This window comes from Nematolebias whitei, chromosome 9 (genome assembly GCF_014905685.2).
Source record: "Nematolebias whitei isolate Nwh7 chromosome 9, NemWhi1, whole genome shotgun sequence".
In the NCBI taxonomy this organism is placed as follows: Eukaryota; Metazoa; Chordata; class Actinopteri; order Cyprinodontiformes; family Rivulidae; genus Nematolebias; species Nematolebias whitei.
The window spans coordinates 12,630,950-12,640,330 of record NC_056506.1 but is presented as its reverse complement, the minus strand read 5'-3'; the positions used below and the strand labels follow the sequence as shown (position 1 = coordinate 12,640,330).

At 47.1% G+C, this 9,381-nt stretch overlaps 1 protein-coding gene across 1 annotated transcript in view; it reads left to right on the top strand.

Annotated features, from left to right (window-relative positions):
- The window catches only part of sugt1 (SGT1 homolog, MIS12 kinetochore complex assembly cochaperone), a 176,677-nt gene that overhangs the window by 163,254 nt on the left and 4,042 nt on the right, over nucleotides 1-9,381 (top strand). The window lies entirely within an intron of this gene.

Below are 9,381 nucleotides of genomic sequence, written 5' to 3'. Positions count from 1 at the left end.
ATATATGCAAAGATTGTGTGATTACAGAAATAAGCTCATTTTGGCAGCCATCTTGAAAAAAGGCCACCATCTTGAATTTTCCAATGAGCAGTCAGGCAGATTTGATGAACCCCTCAAAGATGATCATACCAGATGTGGCGCTAGTGTCACAATCTGCATGGTTTTTCTATTATCCGCTCAGCTGCTAGACGGAGTATCCCGTAACCTTTCAATGTCAAGGTCACAAATCAAGGTCAAAGGTTATACAAGGTGACGGGTGTATGATGTAGTTCTCTTAAGTTCTTGAGAAGTAGAGCTGTATTTTGACACATGTACAGAAGCTCTGCTGTGACAGTCAAAATCTGAAACTACAGTCTCAAATATCCAGGTTTAAACTAAAAAACATGCTAAAATAAATATTGAATACTATAATCTGGTCCAACTCTGTTTCATTTCCAAAGTTTACTCCAACAGATTAAATCATAGGTGTAGGGAGGCTGCTACGGTAGGTACTAAGTGAGCAGATGTGGAAAACAAAACATTGGTTACGTACTGTAACCCCAGCCCTTTAAGGCTATCGCTAGTGGGTTTATCCTTTCGCACACAATGCAGCACTGAAAAATTTAGTCCACGCCCACCTACTGTGTGGGCCTCACCCCCGGTCTGTATAAATTACGGTGAGACCGGGTAATCGGCTCCCAAATAGCTTTTTTCTTCAGCCATTTAGGAACCAGTGAGACCCAGAGCTTAAAGGGCTGCACCTATACTCATAGAATCTGGGGTTACAGTACGTGGCCAACGTTCTATTTTGTATAGGCTTTGCCCTTTAAGGTTATTGCTAGTGGGTTAAAGACGAAGCAGGATGTAGTCTATGCCTCACTGGGTCCATTTAGACTCAAAATGAAGCACCCGCTTCCACCAAAAAAACATTTAATCACTCAGCCTTCTGTGCTGCGTAATTATGCGTTCCATGCACAAGAGCGCCCCAGAGAGAAAAGATCTCCGATGGGGAAAAAGGGAAGGCTGAAACGCAGTCCTGCTGCTGAGAATGGAAAAAACAGAAGGTTACGAATTGTAACCGTATAACGATGAATAGAGCAGGTCAACAGCTCTTCAATATGAACTGATTAATAACAAAATGAACTGATTAGTAACCAAATGAACTGATTGGTAACAGCAGTCATGAACTGATTAGTAACAATAAAAACAGCAGTCATGAACTTGTGACTGATAATAAATGTCTCACACTAATTGCATGCAGTCAGATGTAAGCTTAAACCGAAATTCCATGAAACAAGTAAAAATCCTTCTGTTAGAACGCTAAGAACTAGAATGAGTCATGGAGAAAGCAGAGACATCACGTAGATAGAAGCGAATAAATGAACAAGGCAATGACCAAGTGGTCGCCGTACAAATGTCCTCCACTGTCATCCCTCCATGCAAAGCTGTAGAGGATGAAATCCCTCTGGTGGAATGAGCTCTGAGATTCTCTGGAGGGTCCAGTCCTAATGTTCTGTAAGCTTCAGAAATAGCCTCACACAGCCAGTGTGACAGGCGCTGAGTGGATGAAGGGCGACCTACAGATGTGTCCCTGTAATGCACAAAGAGATGCTGATAATAACGCAGTGGGGCCGTGCATGCTATATAACATGCAAGCGTGTGCACGGGACAGAGGTGGTGAGATGATACTTCCTCCTCTGAATTGTGAGGAGGAGGATAAAACCTCTCCAAGGTTATCATTCTCGATTTAAATGAGCTTGTGATGTTTTTTGGTATGAAAGCTGGGTTAGGTCTCAGCACAGCTGAGCTGCCATCAGCTTGAATCCAGAGGCATGACGGGGCAGCAGAGAGCGCAGATAAATCGCTCACTCTCTTTGCTGATGTCAAAGCCAACAGCAGGGCTGTTTTAAGTGACAGGAATTTAAGTGAAACCTGATCTAAAGGCTCAAAAAGGAGATTTGATCAGAGCGCGCAGAACCATCGTTAGGTCCCACTGGGGAGCTAGTGGGCATGACACCGGTCTGTGTCTCCGTACACCTTTCAGGAAGGCTTCATCAACGGGTGATTAAAAGCTGTTCTGTCACCGAAGCCCTCGTGACAGGAAGAAATAGCTGCAGCATAAGTCGTAATTGTGCTGAACGCTAGATTTCTGTCCACCAGCTGCTGCAGAAAGGTCAGCATGCCACCTAGTGGACATGAGATGGCCTCTACGGCTTTCTCCGTGCACCAGCACTGAAAAGCTGTCCACTTTGATATAAGCGCATAAAGTAGCATTTTTGGCCACGGGCTGTGAGTGAAGGCGTCCACTCCTAACGGTGGGTCGTTTCGTGGGCTCAGTGAGAACCATAATTGACACAGGGCGTTCTCCAGTGTGACGGACAGATCCACTGCTGCGCAGCCGAACCTGCTTCAAATCTGAGAGATCAGCTTGGGATGGAGGCTCCAGTCTCTGTGACGGGGACCGCCCCTCGACATGATATCCGCTCCCCTGTTCAGGACACTGGGAATGTACACTGCTCTGATGGAGAGCAGGTTTTTGTGTGCCCAACACAACAGCTGTTTCACAATGCGTAACAGTTGGGCTGAACGCACATCTCCCTGACGGTGTATGTAAGCTGCCGTAATTTGTTGTCTGTGTGGATCAGAACATGCTGATCCCGCAGCACGGGGGCAAAATGCTGAGTCACGTTTCAGACTGTGAAAACATTCTAGCGCATTTATGTGAAGCGACATGTGGTCTAGCCACTGTGCTCCCACTGCCTGGGACAGACACATTCCTCCCAGCTTGACAGGAACTCGTCTGTGAAAACTGAGACGTGTGACGTAGGCCTGCTGATGGGAACTCCCTCTGACAGAATGAGGGGGTTTCCCAGTGATTCAGATCGGTTCTCACGGAGGGGGGCACAAAGATGATCCGCCTCTTCTGGCGCACAGAATCTATGCGCAGGCGGGCGAACCATCTCTGAAGGGGTCTCATGTGAAGTAGGCCCAGCAAAACCACGATGTGGGCCACTGAAATCGTCCCAGGAGTCGCATGACAGGCAGACTGTTACTGCTGCAGGGTTTGACACGGCGGAGCTGAACTGACAGAGCTTTGGCTCTCAGCTGTGATAAATGGGCTCTCATTGTGGTTGAGTTTAGCTCCACTTCCAGATAAACAATCATCTTGGGCGGACGAACGGAACTTTTTCCCAGTTTATAGAAAACCCCAGGTTTAGCAGATGTAACACTAGCGTTTTGGTCTGTGCGACTGCTTCCTATCTGGACTGAGCTAATAAGAGCAGATCGTCCAGATAAAAATAATTCTCATTCCTGCCATGTGTAACGACTGCAGAGCCGTCTCCACGCATTTCGAGAACGTGCGTGGGGTGTTTCAGAATGATGGAAAATGTGATAATATGCACTCTTCAGATCTATGGAGGTGAAAACCAGTCGTTCTGGTGAAGTTCTCCAGCAGCTGTTTGACAGCATGTGGAATTGCCTCCCCATGATCGAATTGCTGAACATGAACAGGTCGAGAATGGATCTCATCCCTCTGTTTTTTTTATCAGAACCAGGAAGTAGTGGGAGGGGAAAAAAACAAACGTATTTTCCTCTCCGTTGGGAACTCTGGAAATCAAGTTTTTTTGTCAGAAATTCCTGAACTTCTGACTGGAGAGACGAGCTCTGTTCTGGAGAAGACAGAACCGTCTCTATAATCCCTCTGAACAGTGAGGGTTGAGCTGCGAACTGCAGCGTGTAACCCCTGCTGATCAGACGGTCCGCCCATCTGTCCAGGGAACACACTCGCTGCCACTCTGAGTAACACTCGGAGAGTGGGCACACATTTTGTGTTGCGTCATGTTTCTCATGAACGTCAACCAGACTAAAAAAAACCTTACTGCCATCACCCGCTCTGGAGATTCTCCAGGGGGAACCCAAGGGTGGCTCCGACAGAAAAAAGGCTGTATGTGTGCCTCTGTGCTGAGCCCAGGCTGCGGTCTCACATTGGAGTTGAAGTGAGCCAGCCGGCGCACACTGAGAGGAGGTGTGAGCACTTTCTGAGTGAGACACCGTTTCGGTGGAGGCTGCAGCTGTCGTGGAGAAAACACGTTTACTCCTGCTGTGCTGTGAGTAGGCAGAAAACAGCAGAAATTAAAAATGGGCTCTGGCTGAAAACGAGGGATTTTACTGGACTCGGTCTGCTGTAAAAACATCATTTTGGCAGACGAGTGTTTTGTGATATTTACTGAACTGCGGTGCCATTTAAAACGCTGTTTAGAGGTTACTGGCTCATTCTGTGTGGGAAATGTGTGAAGAGAGGCAGCTGTGAGAGCAGCTGATCTGACAGTCTCAGATGAAAAAACTTTACTTCCAGAGATGTTTCTGTTTTATATCGAAAAACATACATCATCAAAAAAAAACACATACCTTCCCCTCAAGGATCTGTTACCTGGTGGAGGGGGCCGGCGGAGGAGCGGGGCGTGAAGTCATTGCCACAGCTGTGGAGCACCTCTCCTGCTGTTGCTGGCCAAGGTGGTCCCTCCAGCAGCCGGAGGGGTGGGAGGAGGACTGTGACGTCACCAGATAGTGTACAGTCTCTGAGACCTCCTCGTACCTCAGCGATTTCTCAAGGGTGGTCCTGAGGTTGGCCCCGAACAGCGCCTCTGGGGTGATGGGGCCCTCCAGCAGGTCTTTCTGCATCCTCTCAGACAAGGATGGCAAGAGGCGGAGCCAGATGGTCCTCTGGATCATGGTCATCCGGGCAGCGATGCGGGACAGGCAGACCGCAGAGATGGCGCACATGTTTAAGATGACGTCAGCGGCTTTACAGAGAGAGCTCTTTGTCTCCTCCAGCAGGTCTGCTTCCTCCAGCCTCTTTGAGATGCTGTAGGCCAGCAGAGCGATGTTGTTCACTGCGACCGCCTGGGATGTGCACTGGTGAGCTCGGTTGGAGAGCTTTGTCACCCTCTGGTCATGCTTTCCTGGAGGGATAGGTTGCCGGTTCATTCTAGAAGCTTTTGCCCCAAGCACCTCCTGCCAGACTTGGCTCCAGGGGGGAGAACCGAGAGAAAAAAACACAGATCGGTAAAACTCTCCACTCTAGAGATGGAGGCTAAGGTGGAGACGGATGTCTTCAGCTTGCCGGGCCAAGCTGCAGCCTTGTTCTAATGTGACGTCACAGCTGGACAGTGAGGCCAGATGGGATCAGGGCGATGAGCCGGGGCGGAGCCAAACCTTCCCGCCGGATCATCCAATCAGGGCGGAGGGAGGCGAAGGACGGAAAGTCCCTTTGTGTTAGCAGCCTCCTGGATTATGCCGGGCAGCTCCGAAAGGAGTGCGCCGACGGCTGGGAGCGGTGTAGTCGCCGACGTGGGAAGACCCGAGGTGGCTGAGCATCTGTTCTACCGCTCTTCTTCAGTCACTACGCTCTCCAGGAGGGAAGGGGCAGCGAGGTTGTTTCCAGCATCATCTTTCACGGAGGAATCATTCGATTCACTTCGTGACTCTGCATCAAAGAAAGGCGATGGCGTCGTCCCGCGCGTAGCGTCTCGCCACAGAAACAACACTCAGCGGAGCTGCTGCCCGCATCACCTTTTTCGAGGGAATCATCCGATTCACCGCTAGGAAAAAACGTTAGAAAAGGCGATGGTGTCGTACAGTGAGTAGCGGCCCTCCACGGACAAACACTCAGGGTAGCTGCTGCCAACAACGCCTTTTTCGAAAGAATCATCCGATTCACCGCAAGGAAAACACGTTAGAAAAGGCGGTGGCGTCATCCAGCAAGTAGCGGCCCTCCACGGAAAAAACACCCAGCAGAGCTGCTGCTAACATCGCCTTTTTCGAGGGAATCATCCAATTCACCGCGAGGAAAACACGTTAGAAAAGGCGATGGCGTCATCCAGCAGGTAGCGGCCCGCCACGGAAAAACACTCCTCGGCACTTACCTTGAACAAGGCTACTCGTCTCTGGTTTTCCTCGGGGAGGAAGAGCTCACTGGGACGGCAGGAGGCTGGCGTGGCGGAGACCCAGCCATCCTTAGCAAAAGTTGTGCCGGTCAAAGCTGGACATCTTTTCCTTCTTCGTTCTTCTGACAGTGCTAGCTAGCTGGCTGAAGAAAAAATGGGAGCCGATTACCCGGTCTCACCATAATTTATACGGACCGGGGGTGGGGCCCACACAGCACGTGGGCGTGGACTAAAGTTTTTCAGTGCTGCACTGCACACGAATTGATATACCCACTATCAATAGCCTTAAAGGGCGAAGCCTATATGAAATAGAACATTCCTGGAGAAACTTGGACAGGGACTGACACATAGCGGCCATTTTAGAGTTTTGTCAGGCATTTTGAATTAGTAAAATGGCATCTTTGTTTGCGAATTACATCACCATGGTGACTTGAAACGCCAATAAATGTAATAGCACACATCACAGTGCTGAGCCAGTTGTTTTGATATAAAATTTGTGGGGGTACATGTTGCGGTTCGGGCCACATTTATGTTGACATAAGAGTAAGATATAAAGTTAAGAAACCCTTGTCAGGTGGATAATAATAGGGGGCTGCCTTTCAAGGCAGTCTCCAATAATCTGCTCAGCCTTGAATACAGTTCTGCAGAAAAACCTAGGGCCATGGTTTAGAACATCTGCTTGCTCAAAACACGACATGTTTTTCTTGCTGATTGGTGAGACCAGTAACTTTCTTGTAATTTTGATTCCTTCATGAGCAATGTTCTCTCTAATTTTTCATGTGTCTGCGCAAACACACAAGCTCCCTGAGCATTGAGCATCCCTCTGCATCCTCTGTCCTCACTCCAACTACCTCCTTGTCCTCTCTGACTGCATCCATATATCTCCTCTTTGTCTTTTTCCTGGCAGCTGCATTTCTAATCTACTGTCCCTCTTCTGGACATGTCCAAACCACTGTCTCTCCTCTGGACATGTCCAAACCACTGTCCCTCCTCTGGACATGTCCAAACCACTGTCCCTCTTCTGGACATGTCCAAACCATCTCAATCTGGTCTCTCTAACTTTATCTCCCAGTTGTTCATCCTGTGCTGTACCTCTGATGAGCTCATTCCTTATCTTATCCATCCTTGTCACTCCTAAGGAAAACCTTAACATCTTAATTTCTGCCACTTCCATTTCTTTCTCCTGTCTTTTTGTCCATGTCTCTGTCTCAAGACCATATAACATAGCTGGTCTCACCACTGTTTGTAATCTTTTCCTTTGACCATCCAGATTTACACCGAGCACCGCTGTTTGGTAACACTTAGCATAATAAAAATGGCTACAAGTCGTGGGATTAGCTTACGTACCACTGTTGTTTGACGTTGTACGACCGTAAACTTTGCCAAATGCCAAACATTATTCCTCGGTATGCTATGAAATATGCAGTAACAAAGCTTGGAAAAGCTAGAAGTCAAGGTTGTTTGTAGCTACTTAGCTCCTTCGCACGTCAGCGCCAAAACTTTAGAAGACGATGATTGGCTGGAATGAAAGTTCTCCTGTGATTTCATTGGTTGAATTTTTTTAACCTCTTTGTACACTTACGTTGTCGCTACACAAATCGTGACACAGGTCTGTTTTGACCTGGGCGGGGGGGGTTTCTTCCTGAAAACCAACAGCAACTTTGTTTCTGTGGTTTGGACATGTCCAGAGAAGGGACAGTGGTTTGGACATGTCCAGAAGAGGGACAGTAGGTTAGAAATGCAGCTGCCAGGAAAAAGACAAAGATGAGATATATGGATGCAGTTAGAGAGGACATGGAGGTAGTTGGAGTGAGGACAGAGGATGCAGTGGGATGCTCAATGTTCAGGGAGCTTGTGTATTTGTGCAGACACATAAAAATTTAGAGAGAACATTGCTCATGATGGAATCAAAATTACAAGAAAGTTGCTGAAAGTTTCTTCCTTTTTTTCTTTCTTCTCTGCATGCATGTCAGACAGGTTGTAGAGACCGCTGCGCTCGGGCTGATGGCCAGTTCACAACTGCGCAGCATAGATTTTCTTGTGCGCAGAGAATGTGCGAGCAGTGCACCATTGCACAGGTACGCAGCTTAGAGGGAACATTGTTCATGAGTCTCCAACAGTCTCAGCCCAGTGAGAGAGAAAAAACACTGAAGTTGATGAAAAGTTCAAGATGATTAGTGCATTTGGAGGAGCTTGAGGAGTTCACTTGCACGTCTGAGCTTCCAGCTTCAGGAATGTGAAACATCTTCAGACGGAATCACTTTAAATATTTTCTCCAGATTGTCAAGATTCAGGTGTCAGTGTGGGGTCAGCCCATACCATAATAATAAAGTGTTTAATATCAAAACTCTGTTAATATAGTTTAGATCAACTGATGCCACCAAACCAAGCTGACGCATTTTCTTCTATTTGAACTTCTCTTTCTCTCATGTAGCGTTGCCTGAAACTTTTCTCCATCCCATCATTTAGCTCGCTGACACCCCCACCCCCCAAAAATCTGGCACTGGCACATCATCAGAACCACAGAACGGCAAACAGCATTTTGGATTTTATGATTAACGTTGGAGAAATAAACCTTTTTTGTTGTTTGTTTCTTCTATTTCTTATCTACAGACTAGTGAAAAGGCCTTGCGTGAGTCGCACGCTGCTTTCAGTGCGTGATTCAAACATTGAAATACTATGAAAGCTTCCCCAGAATATTCTCAGTGACAGTGATGGTTCTTTTTGTTCCTGTTACAAATGAAATGTTAGTTGTAATGATGTTGAATCCCTTCCATTCAGAGTTTAAACAGAGAATTCAAAATTAACCTTTGTCTTGTTGCAATAGGGAGTGTCTCCTCACTTTGCGTTTCTGTCTGTTTTGTGGAGATTTGCCCTTTAAAGGCGGCAGTGTTGGTCTTTTCATCCTGGAATAATGTAACTCGTGTTGAAATGTGTGTTCAGGACAGAGCTGGGCTAATTCTGGCCTCATTCGTGCTAATCTCAATCCTGGATTGTCAAAGGTTTTAGCTGGAAGAACTTCTTGCACCACAAGCTGACAACGGCCTCTAAATATATATTTATAATTACATCTGCATTGATAATAATATCAACTGTCATTGATTTGTCAGAGCGATGTCGCCTGAATCCTCCTAACAGAGTGAAAAGTTGGTGTCACCCAAAATAAAAAGACAAGTTCTGAGTACAGGAATGAGGTTAAACAAGATGGTCACTGCCTCATAATAAACAGCCTCTTTAGTCATTAAGCAGCTTATTTTTGTTGTCCGGCGTCCTGGAAAGACCAAGGTTATTGGAAACATCCTCTGTCCTTGCATCTGTCTGTCGTTTGAGCTGGATAACTTGAAAAATATGCAGCGTGCCAAGTTCCATTTTGATCTTGGTGTGTGGATGCATCTAGATGGTTTCTTCTGAAAATTGGGTTGCCAAGTCAAACTCTTAGATGGCTTATTTATAT